The 16,776-nt window shown below is 46.0% G+C and overlaps 1 protein-coding gene across 1 annotated transcript in view; it reads right to left on the reverse strand.

The window, feature by feature from the left end:
• The window catches only part of LOC144151397 (trophoblast glycoprotein-like), a 42,041-nt gene that overhangs the window by 24,109 nt on the left and 1,156 nt on the right, over positions 1-16,776 (reverse strand). The window lies entirely within an intron of this gene.

Consider the following 16,776-nt stretch of genomic DNA (forward strand, 5'->3'; position numbering starts at 1 on the left):
ATAACAATTGCCATTTTCCTTATTATTGGTTATAACAATTAAGCCTGACAGTATGAGCCTACCTAAGTTTAGCATCAGGAGATCTGTGAGAGATCACGGGTGTATTGTGTGTGATCAAGCATGACCTCTTAAAAATGAAATAAGTTGCGGCCTCTTGTATCTTTACAACACTCAGAAAAAGTTGGTGCCTTTAAAGTAGCCATCTACCCCTGAAGGAAGAGACTTCCTGACTGCCCCTCTTATCCTCTGCTGTAAGTTTGCCCAGGAGATAAGACAGGCAGGGGGCAGCTCTCCAACACTGTCCATATTAAAATAAAGCCACAGTGGGTAAAGGCTACTGTTGACTACCGATGTTAAAAAAGGCAGAAAACACCGCCACTTTATTAACATGCAATATGCCAATCGTTAAAAAAGAAAGAAAGAGTCAAGGATTTGATGCGCAGACTTCCTCCTATGTGAAAGGCAATGGTTCTTCCTTGGAGCCCTGTGGAGTCGGTTGGCACCCGCATGACAAAGTCTGGGTGGTTGGCCGTGCAGTTACATTTCCGTTTTGTAAATACTAGGGAAAACCCCTAAATGCTTACCGAAGTAACTTTTTCTGCCAAACCCTGTTATAACAATTACTGGTTATAACAACACTTTTTGGTGGCACTTAAATAGTGTTATAAGTGGGTTATAGATAAATGTACGACGCCACCATTTCCGTATTGTCGCAATTTCCGCAGCTCTGACGCGGCCCGTATTTCGCAGTTTCGGCGTAGACGCAAACAGAATCGGCTACGCACGCTGAAAACACTTCAAGTCGGACTGCGGCCACTTTGGAGAGCTTCTGAGGGCTAAGCGGATTTTTCATTGCGTCCAGGGAGCTGAGACTCCGGCATAGATAGAGCTATCGCTGGAACCGGCGTGCGTAAGCACCAGAGGGTAAAACCATTGATACATTCTGCACTAGATCTTCTGTGCGTATCCCGGTGAATCGTCGTGCATTTAAACGAAAACGAAATATTTTCGATAAAATCGGGAACACAGGAGCTCGTTTGCGCATTGGTTTTCGTTTTGTTCTGCAAAGAAATGTACGCCCGGAAATTTGTCGTACAAGAAGGGCAATCCAGATTTGTACATTAAGTTTAACAACTAATTAATTTATATTAGAAAAAAATACTGTGAAAGATAGTGTTTGTTTAAAGACACAGGATCGTCGGGTGACGGTGGAACGCTTGTAATTTTAGATAAAACAATGGCTCGAGCTTTGCTCCAAATTGTAACTATCAATGGAATCTCCAAACGGGTTTTGGTTTACCTCTGAAACAAGAACGAAGCAACAAGCGGGTGGGATGATAGTGGTCTTATTTTAATTGGACCACGGCAGTCATTACACTCTACAGCCGTGTCTGGCGCCCCAGTTTCAGTCTTATTTCGCTAAGACCCGATTTCGATTCGAATGGAGCACATTGACATTATTCTGCTAGAACAAAAAATCGCTCTACATTAATAAATGTGGACTGTATCTTTTAGGAACCCCATATTTCACGCCTTTGTGACATCGAATGCCTACGCAGGTGACCCGTATAACTAGGCCGCTTTCTATACTTTTTTTTTTGAAGCGACCTATTTTCTATACAGCACTTCCTGTGGCGCACCTTCTTTCGTGGTTGCTTCGATGGCTATTCTATAGGAAGAAAGTAACTTTGTTTCCACAACGAATTAGTAGTCAACAGGGCCATCTATGCGCGTTTATTCAGGGCCCTTTCTTTGCACTGCCGCACAATAATAAGATGCTAGAACAAACAATTTAACTTCATGCAGCCTTGCACATGTGCTGTTATGACGGATAATAAAAACGATTATTATTTTATTATTTGTTATTTTTTATTATTAATACTTTTATTGCTATTATTATAATTACAGTAAAAGCTCATTAATTCGAACTTGAAGGGGACCATAACATTGTTCGAATCAGCGGGAGGGCGCTAGAACGAATAGAAATCGCACCACACTGCGCGGGCGGAACACAAAGAAGCCACCTCTGGACTCGTTATCCCGTATTTGGCGCTACTACACGTTTGTGGCAGGTGATTTCGTAAACAATGTTTCGTAAATAATAATGGCATGCGCCGGAGCACTGGTGCCGGTGCCGTGGCGCCCTGTAGAAGCGATATAAGCTGTTGCAAGAGCGTAGAGCGCGCGCCACGCTGTTGTTTTGCTGTTTTGTTGTTTTGCATCTCTAGTAAATTTGGTTTGGTTTGGATTTGCAACACCTTGTAATTACTGTGGGCAGACGTCTTCGGCCAGGAGCGATGGAAACCAGGAGATCATAGTTTGAATTAACCGTTCTGGATACCGACGCGTTCGAATTATCGGGAGTTTCCCCCCACTGAAACATACAGTCCTGTGCCGGGACCGGGGTGGGAGTTCGAATTAACCGGAAGTTCGAATTAACCGAGTTCGGATTAACTAGCTTTTACCGTAATAGGAGAGAACAAACAAGTTAACTTTCTGCAGCGTTGCACATGCGCTGTTATGATGGATAATAAAATCAATTATTTTTTTATTATTCATTATTTTTATCAGTTATATTATTACTATTCTTATAATTATTACTTAGATAGTGAGTCTCATCTGCGCGTGTCACTCAACAAACTGAATAAAGTAATGTTACAGATTTCATAAAGCGACCTGCAATATTTCCCCAGGAACTATAAATACAATCGAGAAAAAAAGCGCTTACACTGAAGAAGCCCGTTTGCAGGTCCAAAAATAAACGACAAAAACGCGCAGTGATGATCGGCATCACAACACGTGACTGCGTTTTCGTGCTCCGAAACAATGCTCCAAGCTCGAACAAAGATGGCCTAGGGTGATCTCTGCCTGTCGCAGGTTGAGTGTAGTTTCTTTCATTGAACAAAAGATGATAGCCGAAATCTCTTTGGTCGTGTTATTAAAATTCTTAACAGAGACATTTGTAAAGTCAGGTCACTGAACACATCTCTTTTAACCCACTTTTCAAGCAGCTAAACACATATCAAAGCTCCTTAGATACAAGACAGGCTATGGATGTGCTCGCGTGGAGCTTTTCTTGCTCGTTCGAATTTGCCCCCTCTCCTTTGTCCTTGTCTTGTCTTATGGAAGACAAATCACAAGAAGCCTCACTCCACTTTCTCAGTATTTGCGTCCCAGCATTGCTCGGGGAATAAAGCTTGTGGATTCCAGTGGCGGTCATGTTTTCGGCCTCAATAAAGAATGCCCTTTGTTTAAAGCTTTCAGGCAGCAGCGCCTGTTGCTGGCCGTATAATAGTTCTACGCGGAAGCTTCCGAGAAACCCATTTTAGCAGCGAAGCTGTGTAGCAAGTCGTAATTTTTCGTGTCTGCAGGAAAAATACCGAGAAATTGCCGAGCGTGCGTACATGAGCGCGGACCTTACGGCGACCGCCCGGCAATTGACAAAACCAAGAAAATGTCTGGCGCTCGTGTGTGCGTGCCTCACAACGACCACCCAGCGTCCCCTGCGCACGTAGGTTAAGCCAAGCATACCCACTTAGGGAGATTGGTCAAGATTGGCCGAAAAAAAAATTCAGCGTTGGCCGTAATCGCGGCATCACTTGCTCGGAACAAGAAAGACACGCCATAGCCAAAACCCCTCCAAGTTGATGTCCAATGACCATCACTTCGAAAAAAATGAAAGAAGCTCACACTTATAGCAAAAATGATGGAGTCAATGTCGTTGCGGCAGCGAAGAAGAGGCAAATCGGCTGCAATCGTGGACTTAAAGCGTCGTGATGGTCGTGATGGCTGCGTACAGCTTCGCTACCTTCAAGTCTCACGCGTCAGTGTGAGCTTCCTTAATTTTTGAAATTTAGGGAGCCTTCGTAGAGTGATGTTTTAATGCGAAAACATTAGTTACTATGTCGGTCGGAAATCGGGGATCCACGGAATACAAAAATGGTTGACTGCACAAACAGTGCACGACCCGTACGCGACACATCGTGATTATAACTTTATTAAGAGCATCGTTATGTGGGTTAGGTCCTCAGTCCAGGTCTCTATTAGAGAACCCTGCTGCAACGGACCTGGGAGTGGGGACCAGAGCTGGACATCTCCTCCGCCTGGTCACGGGAAGAGTGTGCGATTATTTGAATCGTACAGTTTGCCGAACACTCTTATACCATGTGGTACAGGGTGCCCGGGGCAGCGCAGAATTACTGCGTAGGATGAAGCAAGTGGAGTTTGGCTGGGTGAGGAAAGGTGTTTGTTTGAAGGAGCCGGAGGCAGTTGTATTGTTGCTTCAGTGATGGACTCTCAACCATCTACTTCAACAGCAACGTTTAAACGCGGTTGTTCGCGGAAATAAGAAGAGCGGTAGCGGCGAAACGCTGCCAAGAGAACCACACAAGCGGCCATCCAAGCGCTAAGGAATGCTGAGAGCGCAACATTAGGAGACGGCAGGAAGGCAGAACCAGGAGGTATGGCAGCGAAGAAGCTGAAGCTAGTGCGATGGACCTCATGGTCTATAGGCGTCTGCCTCAATAGCAGCTCTGAAACAACCGCGATCTTACGGCGCTTTTACAATAAATGGTAGCGCAAGAAGTGCGGTGTACAAGGCGGATAAAACACGCCACGATGTCATCCCCAGTACAACATGGCGGCGCGGCATACCCGTTCGAAGATTCAACACTAAAGTTATTGCATTCACTTCGCCATAAAAAAGGGCTTGGGTGTCCTGGACTTTTTTTGGGCCCATCGGCCTGTTTTCTCGCAAGGTTCATACGGTACGCGGATTCACTTAGTGCGAAACCAGATACACGTCAGGAGGGACGGGAGCAGCATTAACGCCACACGTCAGTATGATGTCAGTGCCAGGGACAGAGATAATAAATTGACGCTACAAGTTGGAGGGCAAAGAAGACAGATTGAACAGGACCTTACAATGACCACGACCGGTATTATAGATATCGACCTGCCCATCCCAGTCGGCGACAATGGGAGCCAACGTGCCGAAAATTTGCCGTGTAGGGACGGCGCGCTCTTTCAGGTGGGGCTAAGTGCAATACCCAAACACGCCGGTTTTGCTTCGCTCGCACGGGTTTGCTTCGCTTGCCCCGGTTTTGCTTCGCTGCGACTGCTCGCATATAATGTAGCGGTCGTACCAATCAATGCCGATTGTACCGGTCATTACCTATAATACCGGCGAGCATAGAGAATTCCCGGCTAAATCTAGACCCGTTTCTTGGCGGTGCAAACGTCAGCGTATATCTAAACGACGTGGCTATCACATCTGCCTGATCGACTAGCATTCTTTATTTTCGAGCATTTTCGTTCATGTAAAAGCGGAAACGTAGTCGACTGTCGCTTTACATCGAAGAGCTTTCATATTACGTGAAGCTCGTCTGTGGATGTGCAAAAGTTCACAGGGAAGGCTTGAATCAGCTCCATCAGCGCCATTCTGTGCGTGGAAGCGCCGTCATTCTTGCGGAAAAACAATGCTTTTCCAGCGAAGAGAGCACCAATCGGCGGCAACCTTACCAGCGGCCGTGGCATTTTCATAACTGAATCTCCACGCTTGTAGGAGCTCCGTCGGGGTGGTTTACAAGCCCCACAAACGGCAAAGTTGGGTATGGCAGCCGCCCGCGGTCAATGCTTGCTGTGAGAACCGCAGTTATCTTCGAGATATCTTTTTGAGTCGCTGCCCACGTGTCGAAGCGATCGGATGAAAACAAATTGGCTTTACCGTGTGCTTACCGGGCTTGCTCAGCTGTACGCAAAAAATACCATGGCGTACGATATGTTCAGTGAAAGTATGCACTACAAAAATATTGCCGTATCTTTCAGCATATTCTTATAGGAAAGCATATCTTTTGCTAGGTTTGTCTCCGAGCCGAGCTCCTGCCTAAGTCGTCCATAACCTACAATCTCGGCATCGGACTCACTGCAACTACGTTTTGGAGAATTACTATTCATGCTGCTACTACACTGCTTACATAGTAGCTGAAGGCCAACTAAGACTGCTCGGGAAATTCGTGACGCACGGTCGTTCTTCTTTGGTTGTTGTACTCGTGCTATGCGCCGTAAGCCGATGGGATCTGAAACAGTGCGCGCAAAGTGCTTCTTCCTGTTCATTTTTCCTGATCCATGCTATAGAACAAAATGCGCTGAATATTTTTGGTGGTTTTATTGTTTCGCGTGTACGCGTGCTGTCAAACTCGTAGAACGCCACGAAACGCGTTAGCAAAGTATTAGCAGCTGTGGGCAGTTCCTTGTGGACGATATTTTGGTGGGTGCACGCTCGGTGGACTCCAGCCGTGTGCGTGCATTCGCCAGCCTAGTCAAGTGAATATTGCGCGTTAAAACAACTTATTCGAGCCCGCGGTCGAGCCCACGAAAGGTGTGCAACTACCCCAGTGGGAATAGGGAAAACTTGAGCGCAACTTTCACAGAAAAAAACTGTGGTTGATTCCCCTGTCACAGTAACCGGTGAAACAGGAAAGTGAAATGTGCAGCGAAATCTGCAACTGAGCATGATTTGCGGATCGGCGGCTGTCTTTTGGGTGTGCATTTTAAGTGACGTACTGCTGGCGGGTAGCTTCGCCAAAGGTGTGCTGGTGTAATTTTCCCAACGGATATGACATCAGTGAAATCTTGATGCGTGCCGGCATAAAACTCTTTCGAGTTAAAATATAAAACCCGAAATCGAACAACCCTAAGCATAACCAGAGTCCTTCAATGCTTTAAAGCATTGAAGGACTCTGGCATAACGTACTCTTTAGTACTAAAGGTTGCTTCCCCGCAAGAAGACCCTGTGTGCAGGGGTGCACTCTTTACAGGCATATTGTTTCGTTGTACTGGCGTCATTTTCGTGACGGATATGACGTCACTCAAATCTTCGTGTATCCCCCGCAAGAAGGCCCTGTGTGCAGGGGTGCACTCTTTACACGCCTATTGTTTCGTTGTACTGGCGTAATTTTCGTGATGGATATGACGTCACTCAAATCTTCGTGTATCCCGGAATAAAACACTTTCGTGTTAAAAGACGAAAGAACAACGATGGCAGGCCGAGCAAACGCGTCTACAGCAGAGCAATGGAGATTATAAATGCAGCGTCAGCCGGTGCAGTGGCGTCGGAAAGGACTAAAAACAACCAAACAAGCAGTAATAAATTCGGCACGCGGAATCGGCGCGCATGGGCAGGTCGCCATTTGTAAAGCCGGTTGTGATGATGACCGCGACCGGCTTTATAGATAGCGACCTGCCTATCACAGGCGGCGTCGTGATGAGGGCGACCAGAAATATTAGTGTGCCACGCTTGTATACACGACATGAATATCACGCAGAACAAACGCGCATCATGCCCTTACCGACATTCAGGGCTCTATTCTTCGGTTCAGCACCAACAAGTTGCCACACCGCATTATATACCCCCTCCCCTTCCCCTCCCTAAAAAACAACAAAAAACAAAAGACACGTGCCTCCCACCAGACACTATTAGTGACCCTGTGATAGGTACGTGCTCACCATGACATCGCAGAGAATACCGGAACAAACGCGTTCGGCCAACACTGAAAGAACCGCGCATTCCTCAAAGCGCTACGATGCCAAACGGCCATACCACAAGCCCCTCCAAACTTCTCAGCAGTGAACAATAGGTCACCGTCACGGGCGCACAAACGCATTCTTCCGAGCCAACAACGTTAATGATAATGTCATCTACGTGTTCCTTTCCATGACGTGGTCTCATAGGCGTCGGGAAGATAAAGAGGTTATTCCAAGGCCACCGCAAGGACGCTGCGAGATCGTTGGCTCAGAAAGTGTTTGTTATGTATGGAAAGGGGGGGGGGTGATGGAATTCTTCGATGACAGATGCGACGTCATGACCGAAAGTGATGTCATCACTGATAAGGTGGCAGAAAGTTATGTCGCTTGCGGGTTTGCGACGACACAGATTCGTTGCAGTTGTAGTTATCAACAAGAACGCCAGTGTAGTGTGGTGTAGTGTAAGTGGCATGGCCCCTGAATTAGGCAATCCTCCGCGGCCGGGAAAGGACTAAAAGTATGATAGGTAGCTCGTAAGAGGGGCCCTGCAGAACCACATCACCACGTTTGTTGGTTTGACATCACGTCGTAACCAGTGAGTGTGTGCCGTAATTGTTTGATGTACAAAGTTATTTGCAGTATTTCATTATATCAGAGTCCTTCAAAGCATTGAAGGACTATGATTATATTAAGGGTTTCCATTCATGAAACAATCGAACAAACGTTTTTGTTGAACAAATGTGTTTGTCCCAGACCGAGTTTACTGCATGTAAAAAAACTGGCTTCGTTATAGGCAGTACTTATCAAAAAGCGGGTTTGATTTACTTTGTGTGCTGGGCAGAGAGGACCGTGAAACATTTAGGATAAATCGATTTTGTTGTAAGGAGACTTCACTCAGTTTTTAGTCGTTTCTGCTGCTGAGTGTCTCATAGCCGTTTTGTCGCGTTCCTGTCAATCCCTTGCGAGGACACGTTCAAAACCATACCTAGCATACCCTTATACACAGTTGATTTCCCGTGACCAACAAATGTTATTTCGTGAAAATGCTGGTTTTACTACCATTGAGCCAATATTTTATATGACAAAGAACGCAAACAAACCCGTCTGACTACTGTGGCTATGTTGTGTCAAACTTCTGTGACGACTTCTGTAGCCCTTTTTCCATGAAACTGGGCTTGCAAAACATGTTATGTGAAAAAACCCCAGAGGAATGCCATTTGATAAGGCACATCGAGGTCTACCCGAGAACATAGGATGGATGCATCATTTACTTCTAAGGACGCCCAAGGACGGCGTATTCGCTACGTTATTTTTGTGCACTTAATAACGGCGTTTATAGAACAACATGGGCATAAAAATGTGCGGAGTTGGCGGAAGGGAGCAGCCATAGTGAGTGTATTTGGAAAGCACGGCAAAAGCCACTTCGTGAGGAAAATGGACTCCAAGGGTCGATTTTGCAGTAGTTGCTTCTACTTCCAACATAGCATTTTCTCTTGTTTACTGATGGTTTGGAGCCTTCGCCAAGGTCGCCCTTCGTCAGACTAGCCGTGGCAGATCACTTTCCGCAGCATTTTTCCAATTTAGTGCAATAAAAGCTCATCAAACTCTGTGTTTGCTTTGGGATGTATTCAGCTTGGATCAATGTGTAGAATGTTTTCAGGACGATGTTTATCAAATAATGGGCACAGCCGTGTTGTAGATACTCAGATACTCCTTGGTACTCGTAGAGTAGCTGTTCACCGGCCGAAAACTCTACGCAGTGGCGCAGCTTCTCGATCGCAGTGGCAGAGCCGTTCGATTGCCTCCCCCATTTTGTCGTACGGCCGTGACAGTGTTTTCGACGACGCGCACGTATGGCTCTCAAGGCATCGCTCGTGCCCTGTGCGTTCCTGTTGTGTACTGCTCCGCGCAATCGGGGTTCTCGCGCGAATACGCCCACGCGTGCCGGTCGCTGGAGCACCCGATTCTGTTGGCGGCCGGCAGCAGTTTTTGGAGTGCGCGCGCCGTGAGTCCTCGTTGCGCCTATCAGGACGCCCCGTGTCTCCGCCGGCCCCATTAACTGCTGCCGCTGACAGAAGACTCGCGGCGACCGACTCAGCGGACCAGCGCCCGCGCCACTGGTCTCGTCGCCTTGACTCTTGCAGACACTTCGTCAATGCTCTCGCGGGTATATACTCCAAATATATTCAATATCTTATGCGCATCTGCATCTTCATCTTCAAACCCTTAACACACATTTAATGGTGCGAAAGTAACTGCGGAGAATGTAGTCTTAGTTCCGTTTTCCAAGTAATTTGAAGGAGCTCAAATGTATAGGTCAAGTGACGTGTATTAGAGCGAAAAGCTCTCTAGGGGATTTTTAGCTTTGTAACCGCAATAACCAACTGTCCCGTCTTGGCGCGTTGGTTCTACTTTCCCGAGGTTTCGCTAGGCAGGCAGCAAACACTGACGCGACCCAGAAATAGCATGGCGTGACCTTGTCCGGCTGCGACGCCGCTAGTCGCCGTCGACAGGACACCTCGCGTTGCATTTACGTACATTCGCAGGTGCTTGGAACTCTGCAGGGAAGCTCTATATATATATATATATATATATATATATATATATATATATATATATATATATATATATATATATATATATATATATATATATATATATATATATATATATATATATATATATAGAGAGAGAGAGAGAGAGAGATACCTTTCTGGCCTTAATGATGGAACTGAACTGATTGAATCATGCACCTTAATAAAACGGGAAATAGTGAAACAAAGTTGAAGTGCTTACGTACTGTAGTGTAACCTCTTCCCCAATAGTTCACCTTTGGGTAGGACTCGTCTAGGCCTTTCACTATGGATACTACGGTGGCGATGAAGATGGCAATGTCTAGCTGTGCCTACGTAAAAATGTACACTTACTTACGAATAAATATTTACTCAGTGCAAGCCATACTTAATATTCAACGATAAAAATATAAGGACCGAGACATCGACAAGATAAACATTTTGTTCTCTAAAATCTGGCAGGACTACAAATATACAAATATAGCGTAGCGAAGATTGTGAACACCAGAAGATGGAAACTTTCCCAATAGGATGTTTTTTTGTCATTTCAATTAATCTATTATGCCTGAATTCATTTTTTCTCTCTTAAATAAACTAAATTGAATGATGTATCTGGTATACTAGTGCATAAGTCATGAATAACCATATGACGACTTTAAATGGCCCGTTTATTCGAATTTTTAATCCTTTCATGAAGAGCTCAGAGCGATCTCATTATATGCAATTAGGATTGTTAAGTATATTATAATATGGCGCAATCATTAAACTATACTTCAAAAGAATCTTAGCTGCATTTCTCAATGCAGTCTAGGATAACTTCATTAGAAAGTGAGAACCTTTTATTGAAGTTATCCTACATTTCCGGAAGGTGAAAACTTGATCTCGTATTCATATCTGCGCCACAGATGTGCAATAATGGCTTGTCCTCCCTCGAGTGCACTCACAAGGGGTGTTTCTTTACTTGAACAGGTAAACATGTCAATATCCAATGACTCTAATTAAAACGTCAATGCACTTTGGTAGGTCCTTGCTGAAGCTATTGCATTTAGTGAAGGAACGAGACGAAAAGGGAAAATTACCCATTTCGTGGTGATTCTAGGGTGTTACAGGGTACCATACTTTTATGCTGCTCCAGTGGGCGAAATTTTAAATCTGCCTTGAGGTGCCCACGTTACACCTGGACATTATGAAGCACGTTCTATAGCGAACAATGCCCAGATGAATTAGAGCATTTGGTGACCCTCGCAGTCTGCCAAAATATTATACGGACAGCGTTTTTTGCGATTTACTTAAAGGGGCCATGAAGAGAAAATACAACTTCGTTTAATTTGAAAGAACTAGGATTCAGTATCTCACTCAGTTCCATTAGAGCCACAAAAGGTGTTTTTTAACGAAAAAAAGCAAGAAGTATTTCAAAAATTTCAAATTTTGCGCCACAGTGACGTGTTATGAGCAAGAATGACGTCATATGGGCCAACAACAAAATATAATTTTCAGTGGGTTAACTGCACGCTAGCATTCAAATGATGCGGTCAAATGGAACTAGAGGCCCCATTACAGACGTCCAGTCATGTGTCGTCGCGACAGGTCTGTTAGGCGGTCGCCAATCGCACAAATAAGGTTCTGTGACGTCATAGAAAAGTTGCGGGAAATTGGCTAGGGGGTCGCGACTGCTTCACACGTTTTCTCTAATATCTCCGTTATTTTTTCGAAGATTTCAACGATATTGGTATCATTGTTATCGGGACTCAGCAGTCTTTCTAATCAACCCAACTTGTATTTTGTCTTCATGGCTCCTTTAAACAGAAATGACGTTTTCAGGGTTAAAAACTGAACTCGCGAACTTGTGGGCACACCCCACCCCTTAGCGACAACGCGTCGGCCTTCTCGTACGGGTGAGAACATCGGGTTTAGCCATTGAAATCTTAGATGTATTCGGTGAGAGAAGTACGAAAAATATTCACAGAACTACGCTAAACTAGAGGACTAAGTGCGGCTTTCCAGTTCGTCGCATTTTTTGACGATGTTGAGTGTTCCGCAAGGTATTTCCCTCTAATTGAAATGAACAGTTTTTTTTCGTGTTCCATGGGGGTTGCTCCACCAGGTCCTTGTGTGAGAGTTCATTTTTGTCCAGCGCATCGGTGTTAAAATGGCTTTTGCCTTCTCTTTTTTGTGTGTCACCATTTTGCAGCGTTTAGCATGACGTCGAAGAAAGTCAAAATACCAGCTACTCAACCCAATGCACAGGGCACAGGAAGGGCTGCGTCCGCGCCTTTCTGTTGTTTCCAATCCTCTTATGTATCTTTGAGCTCGGGAACGGGGGAGGGGTGCAACTTTTCACGAATAATTACACTAAGATTCCAGAACATACTGCAAAGTGCTTTTGCAGAATTTAGAAGGTTGCTGTAGGAGCATATCCCGTCTGTAGACTGATTTAACCGTTTCTTAAAATTTCCCATTGTGAGCGAGATTGCCGTGGACGTTGCTCTTTGCTATTTGCTAGAAGTGCGAATTTCGTCCCACCATCAGTTCCTCCTCTATACGCTGGGTCGACAGCATGAAACAAAAATACCGTGACAGGTACTACCTTTTTACCCACACATGTATGGCTTAACAAACAAGTATTTCCATGAATGTGGCCGTGACGCATTCGCGGACAATAATTGCGACGCCCACCAAGGACGACGACCTTGTTCTAAGCGAGCACGCGATAACCAGAATTAGCAGATCACGTGACTGCGAAGGCTAGCTGCTTTATCTTATGCTAATAAAACTGTTGCGCAGGCACCTCGACGTGACATTGTAAGCGAAGGGAAGGATGGAATAAACGCGTGACTAGAGCACGCAACTTCGCACCGGTGCACTTCGCACCGGTGCAGACAGGGGAGGTTTCACCCCCCCTGTCTGATTATCTTGGGCGACGATTAACGTGCGAATCTGAAACCTATTTGCAGAAGGATTAACGACCGACATCGCAATTTCTCGCCACACCGCTTTCTGAACGTGCGAAGTTTCTATTAAGTTCATCCACTCCACTCCCCGTAAACGGACGAGAACTGACGAAGATAAATCCTTGTGCCGAAATGATGGCATAGGGCTGAGGCCTCCCCTTATCCAAAGTTTTGTCTCCTGTTCGCGCACCATCTTCTAAGCTTTATTATCCTCTCTAAAACCAGCAAGCTAGTTAGTTCCAGCAACATCCCACTCATACATGATTCGCTTTTCTCTCGTTGCGGATATGAACGTCACAATTACCTGATAGACCTAAACCTACGTCTTTGCGTTGTTTTGCCAAGGCCAGCCATCGAATTTTCTGTTTCTGCCCACACTGTAATCTGTCCTTGCGGTGCTCCAGTTTGGTGCGGTGGAGAGATTGACAGGTGGGGAAAGATAAAAAGATGACAAAAGCTGGCCAGACACTCTGGCAATCTTAAAGCAGTTTTAGTTGGATGATAGTGCCCGCCTGGGCGATAATACTCTCGGGAGTGAAAAAGAGGGGTAACATTCTGTAACCTCCTCCTCCTCCTCCTCCTCCTCCTCCTCCTCCTCCTCCTCCTCCCGCCATCATCATCATCACCGTCGTCGTCATCATCATCCGACTCCTCCTTCTCTTCATCCCCCTCAGCTTCTACAAGGTTGAAAAATATGGCGATAAATGAGCCTTGAGAGAGCGATTACACAACAACGATATGGATCAATAAGAGCGAGGTATGCGTCGTTTCCTCTTCCATCCCCTCCCTCTGCGGGTGGGTGTACAAAAAGTCGCCCTCAAAACGTGGCGGTTGAACGCCAGGCTATCGAGATCGGCCGTATCAACCGGATATGGATAAACGTCACTTTTCTTTTTTAGGTGTGTTATATACAGGGTCCTTTTGTGTTAACGGTTGGTTTTTGTTAGCGGCGCAGTATATGAAGCTGTGCCACCCTACACGCACCTGCCGGTGATTGTGAGAGCACAGCTTGATTGACAGCTGTCATTGGCAACTGTCGACCAGTTTTTGTGCCTTGATTGTTGATAGCCGTCATTGAAAGCTGTCAGCCAGGCCGCTCCCATTTACATCATTGAACGTATAGCATAAACGGTGCTGATTCTGACGAAAAACTTGTTATTGAGCCCTAAGATGGCCTGCCGCGGCAGCTCAGTGGCTGAAGAGTTGTGCTGCTGAGCCCAAGGCCCGCGCGTTTGCCAACCCTGCGACGGCAGCCGTTGTTCCCATGAAGGCGAAAAGCGAAAACGCCCTGTGTGTCTAGACTTGGACGCACGATAAAGATCGCCAGGTGGTCAAAATTGATCCGTGGCGGCAGGGGCCTCCAATGGAGTCCTGGACTGAGGGCCCCACACCACACTAAGATGCTGTCAATAAAGTTTATCCTCCTCCTCCTCATCCGGAGCCCCCCATGACGGCGCCCCTCATAGCCCATGTTTAGCTTCGACTCTTACATACCTCCCAAGAAAAAAAAAATATAAAAATTACCATGAGATGGAAACCAAAGTTTGAACTTATCGTCTCAGAAAGAAGCATGCATTTACTTCTCCTCTACAAGGCGTGAGGGCAGCGAACAGGGAACATGCTATGGGAATGCTTGGTGTATTCGACGTCCGTCGATCGCGGATGCCATCGGACAAAGTGGGACATATTTGTTTCAAGCGAGATGCGGAAAACAAACTAAAAAGGTCAAGTACCCGCACGCACTTATCGCGCGGGAGACTTCGCCACGCCACACAGCGTGTCGCGGTCGGCCTCGACAGCTTGCCGTGTACAAAGTTCCGAACGAATGGACAGAGGGAATAGGAAAAAAAAATCATTGCGTCAACACGGCAGAGAACATGGTGCAAATCTGTACTCGAGAATCACGATTGTTCGGAGATTTCACGCATTAAACGAGTGCTGATCGGCAAGAGACCAGCAACACTTCTCGTATACTTCCTCTTATTTCTCGCTTGTTGAACATGAAAAAACGAAAGAAAGTACAACGAGGATGCCCTCACTGTTTGTGTTTGTAGAACCACCGAGCTATGCTGCCACCTTCTGTAAGTTTAATAACTGTGATACTTGCGTTAAACTTCCTTTCGGACAGTGTATTCATCATCATAATATTCAGTTTCTTTTTTTCTTCTTCTTCTTTACCACCCTATCACCCCCACCACTCCCACCACCACCACCACCATCATCATCATCACTACCACCACCACCACCACCGTCACCATCACCACCACCATCATCATCACCATTACCCACCGGTTGGTGTCGGCTGCAGGACGACAGCCTCTCCCAAAGATTTTAGGACGCTCCTATCACGAGTTAGCCGAGAAGGATGTTTTCCCCGGAATTTTTTGGACCATCCCTGCATTGAGCATACTTGGTCTTCCCTCATTTCATTTGCCATCCCTTCGCAACTATTAGTTAACGGGATGACTGAAGGCAGTGCAAGGAAGAGACCATGTTTTACTGTTCAGAAATTAGTTTTCTTTTGTACTGCTGCGTAGAATTGACATGGCCGACTGAGGACATGCGTGCATACGGCGCACAGAGACGAAAAACGTCGGAATGATATGCGCGTTATCTTTAAAACGTGGTAACTGACACAGCCAATGTATATCAGTGCCGCCTTCTTCAGCACTCTAAAACAATGAGCCGCACTGGATATCAATGCAGCATATCTAATGCAGCCACACAAGGTGAATGCGGAATGTTACCATGCTTGACTGCTACCGCACGGAGTTGGAAGATATATGCACGCAGGCCCAAGATGGGCCCCAAATGGCTTTAACGGTAGGCACAAGCTGTTTAATTTTGCACGGGATAACGACCAAATGATAAACCGTGTTACTCGTAAGACCAGTAAACAGACCGGTTGAAGACGCCTGATATTGTTTTTTTTTGTTTTGGGTAACTTGTTTTCAAAGCTAAGCTTTCTATGCGTCACCTGTGCCGTTGTTTCGCCATAACACACTGCAGGAATGCCTACTGACAGGTACATCAAGCGCCCCAAGAGAAAAAAAAGCATGAAAAATGCTTCCCGTGGTCGCAATCGAGCTTGGGTCCAACGCGTTATTTAGCCGACGTCTATCCGATTACGCCATCCCGACACGGTCTAAGTGTTTTTAATTTGGGATTTTACTCTGACTCAGATTGCACTGATGAAAGCTTCGGGTTTTAATTATTTTTCTCTGATGGCAGGGGCTTTGGTTTTTTGTTTAATTGATGGAAGCATTACAACAGTAATATTCAAAGGCATGATGTCTGTGTTCTTTTACGGCTCCGTCCGTCACCACTGATGAGTCAGATGATACGATTCCGTCCTCAGTTCGCTGTTTAAGTTAGGGAGGAATAGAATGAAAGTCCACTGCACTCTCCCCCCTTCCCCCCCCCCCCCCCCCCACACACACACATGTATACGCGGTATTGCTAGATAAGATTTCACAGTTATTTTGCGCTTCTCGCACGGATTTCTTAACATTCTGACGCAGAGCGTTACGCGAGAACACCACTGCGGGGAGCTCGTCATTTGCGGAACCTTCTTTAACGGCCCACGTGGTTGCCTTGTCTACCAAAGCGTTGGGGTCGGTCGTTTTCGTACTGGCAATCGTAACACGCATCACTTTTTCAGACCTACCGACGCTCACAGACACTTTCAGGAGTAAAGCAAGACCAATATGCCCTTCCCGCTCACCGGA

Source organism: Haemaphysalis longicornis, unplaced genomic scaffold, assembly GCF_048455015.1.
Source record: "Haemaphysalis longicornis isolate Haplotype H1 unplaced genomic scaffold, Haemaphysalis longicornis Haplotype H1 scaffold_9, whole genome shotgun sequence".
Lineage (NCBI taxonomy): Eukaryota > Metazoa > Arthropoda > Arachnida > Ixodida > Ixodidae > Haemaphysalis > Haemaphysalis longicornis.